Source organism: Pinus tabuliformis, chromosome 7 (assembly GCF_031772625.1).
Source record: "Pinus tabuliformis cultivar Carrire ecotype Pingquan chromosome 7, CPIR1, whole genome shotgun sequence".
Taxonomy (NCBI): domain Eukaryota; kingdom Viridiplantae; phylum Streptophyta; class Pinopsida; order Pinales; family Pinaceae; genus Pinus; species Pinus tabuliformis.
The window spans coordinates 130773239-130787571 of record NC_142293.1 but is presented as its reverse complement, the minus strand read 5'-3'; positions in this window follow the sequence as shown (position 1 = coordinate 130787571).

The window sequence follows — 14333 nt, the reverse complement described above, 5'->3', positions numbered from 1 at the left end:
AACTGACATGCATTGGTTATTTATGAGAGAATATTCAGTTATCTAGAGAACACTAGTTGCATGCATGCATGCATCAACTCACTAAACTCACAATTAGTTCCTCAAACTGTTTGGAACTATTTAACTGGACTTAACTCAGTTAACTGAGCTAACTAATTACAACTCATCCTTATCTCCTTAATTAAGGGATAACTTCCTCAATCAAAGGGATAAATGTTGCATGTATTCACATAGAATTCATGTTTTATTTTCTCCAACTACTTAACTCAAGATGAATTAACTAATTATTTTTCAAACAGCTGCTAAGACCAAATTCAAAAATTAATTTTCAACTTTAATTCAAGGACAAATTAAAATTGGAATATATCCTGAAATGCTATTTATAGCAATGCAATTTTTAGCATTTCTATTTTTTGCTATTTCTAACAGAGTTTGAGTATATCCTGAAATGCTATTTATAGTAATGCTATTTTTAGCATTTCTTGTTGCTATTTTCAACAGATTGGTCACAAAGGTGAATGTTAAGGGTCACCCCACCCTTTGCTATAAATAGTCCCTCATAACTCATTGTATAGGCTTTTGGTTAGCCAAGCTTCTACTAATACTATTTTGAAGAAGGCTTGGACAGTATTGTAACTCACCTTAGCTTCTCCATTGCACGGAGCTAGTACATCTCTTTGGAGGAGGAAGCGGATGTGGCTGTAACATTCCATTGTTGGGGCTAGCAGGTTTACATGGATGTATTGTATGATTGTGACTTACAATTATTTATATAATAAGAGCCAGCACATTTTCATGCATATGTTGTTATTGTAGTTGGAATGCTCCAGTTGCCTTAATGATATGTGTTGTTTAAATTATGTACTTGTGTATGAACTGATTCACATGAAATTACATGAATCTTGTTGTTAATGTGTTGCATATGTTGTTAATGTTGTCACCATCTGTGTCGACTGCTCTGCCGGACATTAGACAGACCTTTCACTTGAACCTTGCTATAACAACCATCACACTCATCTCAGACTGATCCGTGAGTGTTGTACGTGTTATCTTACTTTGTATGATGTGACTGTCGCATCCGAGTGGATTTCTCTGCCCGAAGTTGTGCATGTCCTTTGTGTTGTGTTTTCCTAGCCTAGTTGGGACTAATCCCTTTCAACCTGGAACTCGCCTTCATCTCCTTCCCCCTTTGAAGTGTTGGAACCTCTCATACACCTTCCTTGACTCACATCATCAGTCACACCCTTGCTACTGACAGAGTTATCTTACTTGCCTCTGTGCAACATCGCGGTCAAGGCATTACCTTACGACCCATTGCTGGGAATCCTACACCAAACAGTCTGAGGTCTAATTGGGAGTTCTTACTGGGGAGATCCCCTTGACATCTTGGTGGGTCCAGCACCATCAAAATTTTTGGAACTAGAAGGAGGGCCTGATGACAAGCAGAGTCCTCTCATCCAATTTTGAACCTTTGCATATCTTTCATGGAGTCTTTCATTCTTCTTCCCCCGAGGTGTTTTTCGAATCATGAAGATGTCTCCATCTCGGGGAAGTTTTTTGATCTCTTGTCCACTCACACGTATGATGGTGTAGGAAAAGTGGCCTGGCCTGAGCACTTACATACCTTTCTTTCCATGATTCATGGGGAAGATGAGTTTACTGACGAACATGTTGGTTTTCTTCTTGCATTCACACTTCGCGAATCTCTGTTTTGTTAGGTGCTCAGCCTACAGTTGATACCATGCACTCATTTGAGCACTTCTGTGATCTTATTTAAGACACATTCTATCATTTTGATCCAGACCATCTTGACCGGAAATTGTTACAGCAATGGAGGGCTCCGCATGAATCCATTATTGATTTTTGGCAATGCTTCTATGACTTACAGTTTCAAGCTCCGAGGAACCAGATGAAGTTCGCTTATCTCTGGGACCGGTTCTAGTATTGTCTTAAGAAATTTGTTGGGCCCAAGAGAAATCTTGATGTCAAGCCTCGCTTAACCTTCTTCACTAATGGAACTGCCAATAACATGTGGGAGCAGGCATTATCTCAATGGACTGTCCGCCTTCCTATCATTCAATAGTTCCACCATCGCCCAGTGATGATGAGGATCATGTTTGTACGCTTGTTCATCCTTCAAACTCTCCCAACATCACTCCACTCCATTTTCGCGCAGATTTGGTTGTGAGTCCTTCGAGTTCCCATGTGAATTCTTTTCTTCGACCTCCGTCTTCGCACTCAGGTGTTCCTCTGGATGATGTTGTCTTGTGTTCGTCCATTCCAGACTCTTCACTTGTTCTAAATGAGGAACAACCCACTGACGGAGTTTGTGTTGCACAACCAACATGCGTTGTCATTCATGAAGAGTATGAGTGGGAGCTTGAACATCAACACTCGGTGAAGGATGACTCCCTTCTGTTTGAGCCCCCTCCGTTCTTTCCTAGCCTCTTTGGTGAACCTGCCATCCATGATTTTGCATGTGTGTCTTCATCCACGGATGCACCCATTGTTGATCACTCGCAGGACTCACTAGATGTTAGTCCATCATTCGACAACGGAGAGGATAAGTTATTCATTGAAGATCCACTTGATCCTTCATCTGTCTTTTCCGGAAACATGGAGGATGAGTTCGTTTGCTTTTCATCTACCCTTCTTTTTTATTCCTCTGATCATGAGGATGTCGAAGAATTCATTGATTTTTCTGAGCATGGCGGTCGTGATCCATTTGCTTCCAATTTTGATCATGATCATGAATCTATCGCAATTGATCTTTCGAAGCCACCGTGTATGATGATCTACCTAATGATTAATTTGAGACACCCAAGACTGTCGAGGTACTTCAGCCCGAGCTGATGGTTGTGTGAGGCCCTCATTCTCTTAAGGTTAGTCTCACTTCAAATCATGAAATCATTCAATCGCCCAAGGCTCCTCATCACTCATTTGTATGCATTGAAGATCCATCTCACACATAGATCACACTTCCTCCACTCGAACTGCACGATCCCATTGCTCATGCTTTGGAGGAGTCTTACATTGCAAGCACTCGTTCACAATGCAAGTTGTCTTTGTTTCTTTCATTTGCTTGCATATCACAGTCAAGAGGGTGCTTATGCGTCAAAGTTGCACATAGTGTCACACAACAGCATGAGAAGTCCATGGATGGTCCGTCATGAACTTGCACTCACTTATGTCACGTGGGCATTTTGAAACACGAAGTGTGGTTGTCTTCATTGTTATATCTTTCTTGCTTGTTGGTTCGCACCACTGGGTTGATCGCGGACCAAACCTTCACCAACATGGGTCTACCAATGCACTGGTGGCTGCATTGGAAGTATCACTTCACATAATCATACCCATGTATCGTTAGTATAGGAGTAGGAGTAGTGTTTTCTTTCAATTGTTTTATTGCATGCTTGTTTGCTTGCTTGCTTTTCTTTCACTTTTGCTTCTTCTTTTTCTTGGCTTTGTTGTTAGTTCATTCGCTTGTTTCGTTCGTAGGTTAGTTCGCATGAAACCATGTCTGACTCATGAAACGAGGTGGGTAAAGTAGAAAAGGGATTGTACAACTATCGCTACTTGGTTATCTATCATCTTGCCTCTATATGATGAACTTGTTACTCTTAGTCCATGCTATGTCGAAGGAAAATATATACTCTTCTAAGTGAACCTTGGTGTAAACACAATGCTTGTGACTAGTGTCACCTTCTCTAGTTGATTGTTTTTGGGTTAACCCTTGTCATCTCAATCAAGTAGAGTAAGGTGAGGGGGAAAACCTTAACAGGAACTTTAGAGATATAATATAGTACCTCTCTGCTGGAACAACCTCCTATGCTCTCAATAAGTCAGGATCCCTCTTCCACCTCTGAAATGAATAAGTGCTATGCACAATGAAAATGAAAAATGAAAAGTAAATAAGGCGAAAGAAGAGAAAGGCTTCCTGCGCAGGGAGGTGATGCAAGTAACTCCGCCGAGGTACTGACCACGTTCACTGGTAGTAGAGCCATGCTCGTGTTCCTATGTGACTCCACCGGGTACTGTCCAGGCCTGCTGGTAGTGGAGCAACACCAGAGATGAAACTAAGACTCTGACCACTATACTACTTGTGCACCTATATACCCCTCAACCCCAATCGAAAAAATCGTGTTGCCTTGGCTTGGAATATGTGTCAATCGACCAAGGGCTTGGAAGATGCTACATCTTACAATCAAGTGAGTGTGAAACCAAGATGAGCTAAGAACTGAACAATATTTCCGGAGGTGTTAGACTTGCTTTTCACGAACAAGGTCTATGCAGAGAGCCGGAGTTCTACCAGTGTGTCGCCAAGTGTTGTAGTGGCTACAAAAATCCTCCAAAAATTTTCCTTAGCCTGTTTTGGAACCTCCCTACCAACCTTACACAACACTTTGTCTTACTTCATCAAGTACTGAAGCTTCAGTGTTTTCCTCGCACAAAGGTAGCCTGTTGATCACAGTTGATCCATTCCCCTCACAGGCTGCTTACCTGAACTTGGTCTAGTTGCAGACTGAGTAGCTTCCCCTTGAAAATTGTGCATTCCTGGAGGGAAACCAACCTTCCCTCTAGGTTTTGCGCAATCCTCTCTGACAGCCTGCTGGGCTCCAAGATTGCGCAATCCTGCCAGCCAACCCTCCCAGCAAGATTTGCGCAATTTTTCCCAGCAGCAGGCTTTTCAGCCCAGAATTTGCACAAATCTAGGCAACAGTCAGCTGCTCTGCCCAGAAATTACGTAATCCCCTTGGGCAGTTATCCAATCTCCAAGCCAAGAATGCGCATTTTTCCCTGGAAATTGAGCACTCGCATGCATGAATGGTCTGGTTGACCAGTTCCACCCGAGACCAAGGAAACTTGACTTGCATGCATGCATGACTTGATCTTCCCGAAATAGAAAGAGACAACATGCAAAAGGAATCCCATGATTTAGGGAACTATTTTTAGAAGGGGTTACATGCAAAGTTGTTTTAGAAGTTTCCCTCCAAGTGTTGCTTTTTCCTAGATTTGTGGCATGCGCGTCATGAGACCAAACTTATTTATTCGATGCATCAGAGCTCATTAATTCACATCAATCTTGGATCTCTGACATCCCACATCATATCCAGGACTCTTCGACACATCCGGCTCAGCTATTCATGGGTAAGTGGCCTCAACTTGTCTTTTTCAGCATTTCTGTCACTTTTTGTGTATTTGCTTGTGTGAGTGTTGTTTTCTTGATTTCTTTTAATGCCTGCTATCGTTTACATATATTCTAGCTTATCTTAGCTCTATTTCTATTTTCGTTGCTATCTCACTTCCGTCGCATGCATGAAACTGTTTTGCACGAACATTTGCCCAACCGACGAATGGCCTCACCCACATGCATGTTGATATGTTTGCTAAATCTTCCATTCATGTTTTTCATGCACTTTTTATCACTTCTTATATCACTTAGTGTCACCATCCATTTCATCGACTTACTTGCTTTCAATTATCCGTCGGCGATTCGGGCCAACCTTGGCCCGGTCTCTGCCTTCACCAAGGCTGCATTGCGCAATCTGGGGAAGGCAGGCTCACATTCCTCTCTAGATTTGCGCATTATGGGCCAACACTGGCCTCCTAGAATGTTTTGCACATTCCTGGAGGACAGTGGTTGCTTGGCCCAGGAAATTGCGCAAATTTGTCCCTGGGCCAGTAGTCCTTCCCAACTGGAATTGGGCATTGCGCAAACCCAACAACCAACTGCCAAAATGGATTACACATTTCGCAGATCCAGCAGCCAGTCTAGCCTCCGAGACAACCCATAATGTCTTTTACGTAGTTCTGGAAACCAGTCACTTAGCCTCCCAATGAAATTTGTGTAATATTGCTCATTAGTTTCCAAGTTGTGTGTTGTGTCCTTCCCCGGATTTACTTTGTTTTCACTAACATATTTCTTGCCATGCATGTCACTTGTTTCTAGATCTTTCAGGTGTTCATCTGTCTCAATGGCTTCCAAGAGAACAAGATCTCAGGACACTGATGGTATGGCAACTGGATCAGCAACTGAGCAGGTGTCCTCTAGTTTCCTGATCTATGAAGATACAAAGTTGTATCTAGACAAGGACATCAAACTGAAGTGGCAAGAGGTGAATGAAACATTTGCAAGTACTTTTGGGGAAGACCTTGAATACCATTAGGTGTACGTGAACATTCATAAGTCTGGCTTGTATCGGATTGCATGTAGATACCCCACGTTCCCATGCACGGACATGATTCACTAGATCGTCTCTCACACTAACCCCAAGACGATGACCTTGAGCAGTGTCAGTGGGACGAAGCTTGCAACCTTTAGCTTGCCCAATAGCAGAGGCAACTCCAAAGACATTCTGAAGGATTAGGTAAAGGAGCCAACTTGTTTTAGGATGACACCCAATCAGATCAATAAGATGAAGATATTGAGTAAGGCATAACAATACTTGGTCATATTCGCATGTTGACTGAGTGGCCAAGCGAGCATTGAGACCTTCCCTCAGAGTTGGGTGGTCGTGCTGGACCAACTGGCTAGAGAAGGAAGACCATGCAACTAGTCTAACATACTGGCTCATCAGCTGAAGGAGCAAGTCACGAAGGCTCGATAGTCACCCGAAGGCATGCATGCAGATATTTACATGTCCGCCTACATTCTAGATGCAGTATGTGCCCGACATGAGTTCCCAGGCTTAGAGTGGGCATGGTCACCGATGGAGACTGTTGTGAGCACGTATTTCAAGTTATTTTCCGAGTGCAGCTTCAGAGGAGTGATCATACGACTGTCCGACCATCTTGTCACCCCAGTGTACAGGTTGATATTCGAACAGGATCCACCCTGCATGTCAAAAGAAGCAATGAAGGCATTGTTAGGCATTGTAGATTGGTATGCCTCATTGGACGGCACATTCATCCAAGTGTTTAGTGCGGAGAAGCCTCCACATGTTCTACCAAAGTTTTCTTTGGACATGCTTATCATGCAGGAAGTAGCGTATCATATCTCAGCAGGATTGACAGTTAGGTTGTAGTGGAAGAAGAAGGAACCTTGGCCCACTCTTCCATTGTGGATTGGGTTATACGAGATCCGGAGCATCAAGCAAGCAGATGTCGAAGCTGAACAGATGAAGAAGTACCCGTTCCATCTCCAAAGCTTCAACCCATATGACCCACATTGCACTGTGAAGGATCATTGCATGAGAGTTCAGTTCAATTGGATCCATGGGCAATTTCATTAGGCCGAAGAGGACTAATGGAGATACTTTTACAATTCCTCCAGAACCAAAGAACAGGTCGATTTCGTTGTAGAGTGGTTAGCACGGTAGAATGATGCAGCATCACGGAGAACACGAGTAGTAGCAGCAAGAACAGAGACAACAGAGCCCAGCATACATGTGTGCGACAAAGGGAAGAGGAAGATTGTTGACTGCATGGAGGAGGAGAAAAGATGGAAGTTTCGAGCAGATCCACTTGTAGAACAAGCAGCTATGGCTATTCAACAGAAGAGGCAGTAGCGCAATAAGTGAATCGCGCGAAGGCAAAGGGATAAGAAGAGAATGGAAGAAGCATAGAAGGAGTTACATGAGCTGAGGGAGCAACTCTAGAAAGAACAAGATTTGTGCCAATAGGAGAAGGAAGCACAACAGCAGCAGATTTGGCAGGGGGAACATCATGTATAGACAGACGAAGCAGTGCCCGTACAAGTAGTTGATTCTTCTGAACAACTAGTATCAGGCGAACAAGGTGAACCCTTGCAGGGGCAAGAATTTTCTCATGAGATAGAACAGGCTCTTGAACAGTTGGATGCAAATATGGAGCAGCAGGAGTTTGAACAGGACACTGACCTCATGCCTCACCAAAGAGAGGTAGATTCACCTGCTTCAATGTATCCAGATGATGAGCAAGTATCAAATGACCAAGGAGGCACTGAGATCCTTGGTGGTCAACCGAAAGCAGAGATGCACAACATCTCCTTTGTTGAATCTCATCACAGAGTTGCTTAGGCTCAGAGAGTACCGACTCCAGAGGACCAAACATCCCCTACGCAATTTGAAGAGCAAGTTATCATGACTGATGTGCACAAGCATCTAGCTGCATTGGCCAATGCAACTAGAGTGTATGTCGAAGCCACTAGCTCAAGTGTTCATTTTCTCATAGCTGAGAATGAGCGAATGGCGAAGGAACTATAAGTGGCCAAGCAAGGAGGAGACTTGGTGACAATGTCCACCTGAGCTAAACTGAAGAAGGAAATACTAGATGAAGTGTTGTCCTTGGACACAGTTATGCGAGCATTGTACTCCAAGTTTGGTACCGTGCATCAAGTAGTCGTTCATCTCCACGGATGGCAGCAACGATGTGCAAGAAGAGTACGCATCTTGAAGAACATACATACTGTTGTTGATAACATGTGAGCATGGATGATGAAGTACAAGGGAGCCCTACTTCACTTGCCAAAGATGATGAAGGCCAATGCGGTCGAGCTGCAAGCACGTATCCGGAGTCAGATCCGAAACTATGAAGACCTACCGCAACTCATCACTAGCATACAGGCTTCCCATGCACGAGTATTCAAAATCATGGAGGTTATAGTGCACACTCATGCGATCCCATCACTTGGGACCCTCACCCAGGCGAAGACCAAGAAGCAGGTCCAACAGGAGCTTGACTCGTACTTCGACAAGTTGATGCGCACCGCCACTAGCCTAGACTTGCCTATTAGTGCAGACATCATGCACAAGTACGTTGTTGGTCTGACCACACTAAAGACAATGATGCGCATGCTCATAGATGAGTTGGATAGAGGAGCCCGAGCAGTGTACCTAGATGCTATGGAGGCAAGGTTCAGGTTTCAGACGGATGTCACAACAAAACACACGGACACTCTCAAGGACTACCAATCTTGGCATCAATATGTCACTGTTGATCAGCATGAGGATGTCGAGCAATTGGACTTCTATGGTTGTCTAAGTTCGAATGATGTCTATTTTGGCTTGTCCAATCCATTGTTCACATGGGTACATGTGCATTGTAATGTTGAGTCATGTCAAGTGTAAGTCAAGTGTCAAGAGTGGATGTAACAGTCATAGAGTAGGTGAAGAGTCATGACGGTAGTTGAATGGTCACAAAGGGGAATGTTAAGGGTCACCCCACCCTTTGCTATAAATAGTCCCTCATAACTCATTGTACAGGCTGTTTGTCAGCCAAGTTTCTACTAAGACTATTTCGAAGAAGGTTTGGACAGTATTGTAACGCGCCTTGGCTTCTCCACTACACGGAGCTAGTACATCTATTTGGAGGAGAAAGCAGATGTGGTTGTAACATACCACTATTGGGGCTAGTAGGTTTACATGGATGTATTGTATGATTGTAACTTACACTTCTTTATATAATAAGAGCCAACACATTTTCATGCATATGTTATTATTGTAGTTGAACTGCTCTGGTTGCTTTAATGATATGTGTTGTTTAACTTACGTACTTGTGTATGAACTGATTCACATGCAATTATATGAATCTTGTTGTTAATGTGTTGTATATGCTGTTAATGCTATCACCGTCTATTTCAACTGCTCTGCCGAACATCAAACAAACCTTTCACTGGAACCTTTCTATAACAATTGTCGCACAAGTCTAAGACTGATCCGTGAGTGTTGTACTCGTTATCTTACTTTGTATGATGTGACTGTCGCATCCAGTGGACTGCTCCACCGGAAGCTGTGCATGTCCTTTATGTTGTGTGTTCCTAGCCGAGTTGGGAATGATCCCTTTCAACCTGGAACTCACCTTCACCTCCTTCCCCCTTCGAAGTGTTGGAACTTCTCATACACCTTCCTTGACTCACTACATCAGTCACACCCTTGCTACTGACAGAGTTATCTTACTTTCCTCTGTGCGACATCACGGTCAAGGCATTACCTTACGACCCACTGCTGGGACTCCTGCACCAAATAGTCTGAGGTCTAATTGGGACTTATTGCCAGGGAGATCCCCTTGGCATGTTGGCTGGTCCAACATCGTCAACAATTTCTTGAATGTACAAATTTACTTCTAACTTCTAAGATACCCTTAATTTCGAATACTAGCATCCCTTAATCCAATAGGGGTAATTTTATCTTTTATATAGGAGTTATTTGTGTTGAATTCTAAGAATCCATATTGGGATTATTCGAGGCATACACTACTCGCTACTCTCTTTTGGATTTGGTAAGGACCATAAACCTTAGGTACAAGTTTATGGTTTTTGTAAATTTTTGAGCAAGCTTTTCTTATATGGTTGGATTCAATCAAGCAACTAATTTCCTACTTAAATATCATGATTAGTATTCTTCAAATCAATTTGGTGCTTGATTTTATTTTTTTAGTTAATATGCATCATGAGGACATAAAGGATTTCATGAAAAGTAACTAGGAAATTATTCAAAACAATTGCTTTTAAATTGGTGAGAACATGCTCTTTCATTAATGGTGATGGATATCTATATAGAGATTAAAAGTGGCCATTGGACTATGATAAGTACTTTTGTACTTCCATCAATTGCTAATATAGAATATGAATGGGTTGAAGGATACCTAATTCAAACTTTTAGCACTAAGAGATATCACATTCAACCATATATTTAGGAATATCATTATTCATTCCCTTCCTAAAAAAGGATTGTCAAACATTTTATTATGTGTTGAAAACATTGACAACCCTTTAAGACAAATCAAGTCTCATCGCCACCACCACATGGCCAAATCCCATTAGTCCAAGTTGTGAGATAGTAATTTGGATACATATCAATCTTGGTCATCGATGAGATATGAGATCTAAAAAGTGCATTACGCTTGGTATAGAATTGTTTGCTACATAATAGGTATACCCAAAGGAGACGAGGGAACATGTCATCATGGGATTGGAGTAGGCTATAAAGAAATTAGCATGCTTTAGATATTTCCAATTTCAGACACTCATCAATCCTATACATTAATATATTTAGAGATATATTATAACAACTAGACCCACACTTGAACCATTTAAATTTCATCGATATCCTTGTGTTGTGTAAAACATAGGATAAATGCCTTTTGCTATGGGTGGTTTATAATATTTCAAAGAACCATCCTCCCCATTGCCAACAACAAAATAAAGAAACCATGATCTAACCCATTAAGGATAAAAACCAACATATTTTGTGGGGAAGTTCTTAACAAATAGATATATATATCCTAAGAAAATATTAGGTGAAAAAAAAATGGAAGGGTAGGTCCAATTTTGAACACAACAATGTGCATGCCTTTGTGATGTAAAAAATAGAAATATTTAAGGAATAAATTACAAATATTACTTAGATATATCATAGAAAGAAATAGAACTACAAACAAAATGAATAGTGTGAACAAGAATATTATATCTTTATTGATATGGAAGCAATATTCACTTACCTCTTTTATGGGGAAACCTCCAAAAGAGGAGAGCTTAAATTACAAATGATTTCCAAGATATATTTTTCAATGCTTCTACATTTTTATATGGTACTTTGCATCCTCTAAGAGAATTCTAGAGATGTAACTTTCTAGTAGGTGAAACCTTCTCATAATGTTTCTTACAAACATTGTGTTCAGGCCTTATTTACTAGTGATGGACTCCATACATGCAAGTACACAGTAAGCTATCTACTTAGGGGGTTAGGACCCTAATATTCACTCCCTTTCAAAAGAAAACATTGTCATCAAGGCTAGAGATATAGGAAGTGCTATAGAATGGCTATTGGTTTCCATGTGGCATCCTCTATATGTGTGTCCTTCCATTATATTAAAACTTATTATAAAGTGTAGTGAAGGAGACAACACTCTTGTTTCTCAAAAGTGGCCTATAGCAATAACCAACCACTTTCTTTAAGTATGAGACATAAAAGACACGATATATCTTAGATTGGTTAGAAAGTTCTAATTTGGAAGCCACTAGCCCAATATGCTTGAGAAGCTTATAAAGGAAATAAAATTTGGAGCAAGCTTCTTATGGTGATCTACTTTGAGGGAACTATGCTTATATGGCTCTAGATGAAGGAACACCTAACATATTTCTTTAAAATGGAATTTAGAGTGATGTTGACCAACTCGCTACTTCATTGTTAGTGTCCTACTATAACCCCCTTACTTAGATATTTTATTAATGTATGAGGCCGCCTTCCTTGAATAAGGCCAATTAAATAATTAATTAATTTTCAATCATTTTTTTCTTTTCTTTGTGTGTGTGTGTGTGTGGACCAAATTAATTGTTTGTCACTCATTATAAAAAGCCCATAGGTAGTTAATATTTTGTTGAAAGCAATGTTTAATACTAAGAGTGGGGGGGGGGGGGGGGGGGGGGTGTGGTGGGGGGCGGATGCCTAGGTGAATCAATATTAAGTATAATTTTACTTTTAATTCCAAATTATACTTTCACAATCGAACTTGGAAACCATCCATATAAACCATCAACAACATATCATGTGGAAAAAATATGAATACAACATACACATACATAACAAGACCAAGGTTTAAAATAGAAACCCTTCCGGGAGAGAAACCACCAAAGCTTGTTTGTACTATGATGTAAATATGAGTTCCTACTCTATTACATCAATTTGTTTGTGAGCCACCACTCACAAGAAGCACCAACTCCCTTAGATTTTTTGCTAGCACCCACTAGCAGGAAGTGCCAACTGCCTTCTTCTGCAAACACCTGATCAACTTACAAGAAGCACCAACTGAAGCACCAACTTCAAGGATTTTTTGCAAGAACCAACTTGCATCTCCTTGGATTTATGCAAGTTCCAACTTGCAGGAGGCCCCAACCCCCAATCTCTACTCAGACATCCATTGAGATGGAAGCAACAACTCCCTGATATGTAGGTCCTAACCCACAATACAGAAACTAATATTCATTGTAAATGGTACCCTCTCTACCCATTTTCAACTTTTCTTTCATCCACTTAGCCCTATGTTCCCTTCTGCATTCAACCCTATGTTCTTCACAATAGCCTTCACTCATACTCAACCCTCTTTTCACTCTTTATCCAATCCACAACATCTCACGACCTTTAACATTTTTGTAGCATACTTTCTACATTTTCCTTTACTATCAACCCTCTTCTTTTGCACAGGCACTCTCAACCTCTCACGATAGCTTACCAACCCATAGAGCTCTCTGCTCAGATTTCTCAATGTTATGAAACCAACTCACAAAAAGATAGAAAAGATAGATCAATGACTTAAAAATCAGCCTCTTCGAGGGGGCAACCTCCTTTACATTACACAAATGAACAATTCTTGGATGATAAATATGACAAGACTTCCTTTGTATATAGGAGTATAAGGGGTCCCAATACAATTAGAGCCTACATAACAATAATACTATAGGGGCACAACAATAACAATAGTGGGCTTTTATGGGGCATAATAATAACAACATGGGATCTATATGGGCACAATAATACAATAAGGGGGTTTCACTAATAACAATAATGGGTTACACTAGTAGTATAGGGACCTAACATGCCCCTCTCCTTCAAAAGGTGTTGTCCTCAATGCTTGAGTAGTTTTGGATGCTTCTGTATAAAATTTTGGTCCTCCCATGTGGAATCTTCAATGGGTAAGTTCTTGCACTTGACGAGATACTCTGAAATTGATCGATTTCATAGCTGTTGGGTTCTTATTTCCATGACTGTTTTAGGTTCTAGTATGATTTTTCCTTCCTCGTCAAGTTCCGATAATATTTTTTGAATTGGGAGCTTGTCAACTATAACCTTCTTTAAGCATGAATCCTGGAAAATTGGGGCACTCAGGAAAATGTAGGAAGCTCCAATTTGTATGCCAAAGTACCAATCTTTTGTAGCACCTTGTAAGGACCATAGTACTTTGGTGATAATTTATTATCCTTCTTAGCTTGCTTGAGGGACATTTGTTTGTATGGTTGTATTTGTAAAAATACCCAATCACCTATATCAAAACTTCTTTCGTTGTGATGTTGATCTACCTGTTGTTTCATTCTATTCTGCACCAAATTGGGGTTATCCTTTAGAAGTTGGAGAACTTGTTGTTGATGCTCAGTGTGATCTTTCACTGCTTGAACCTTTTTCTCCTTGATATGTCCTTCTATCTCAAGAGTTTGAGGAGTGGTAATTCCTGCCAATGCATTACAAGATATGGTTGGATTCATTTCTTGATGCTTGATGTGATCTTTCACTTCTTGAACCTTTTTCTTCTTAATATGTCCTTCTATTTTGAAAGTTTGAGGAGTGGTAATTTTTGCCAATGTTTTACAAGATATGGTCGGATTCATTTCTTCTTTCTTTGGGGTTGGTTCCTAGTGTATA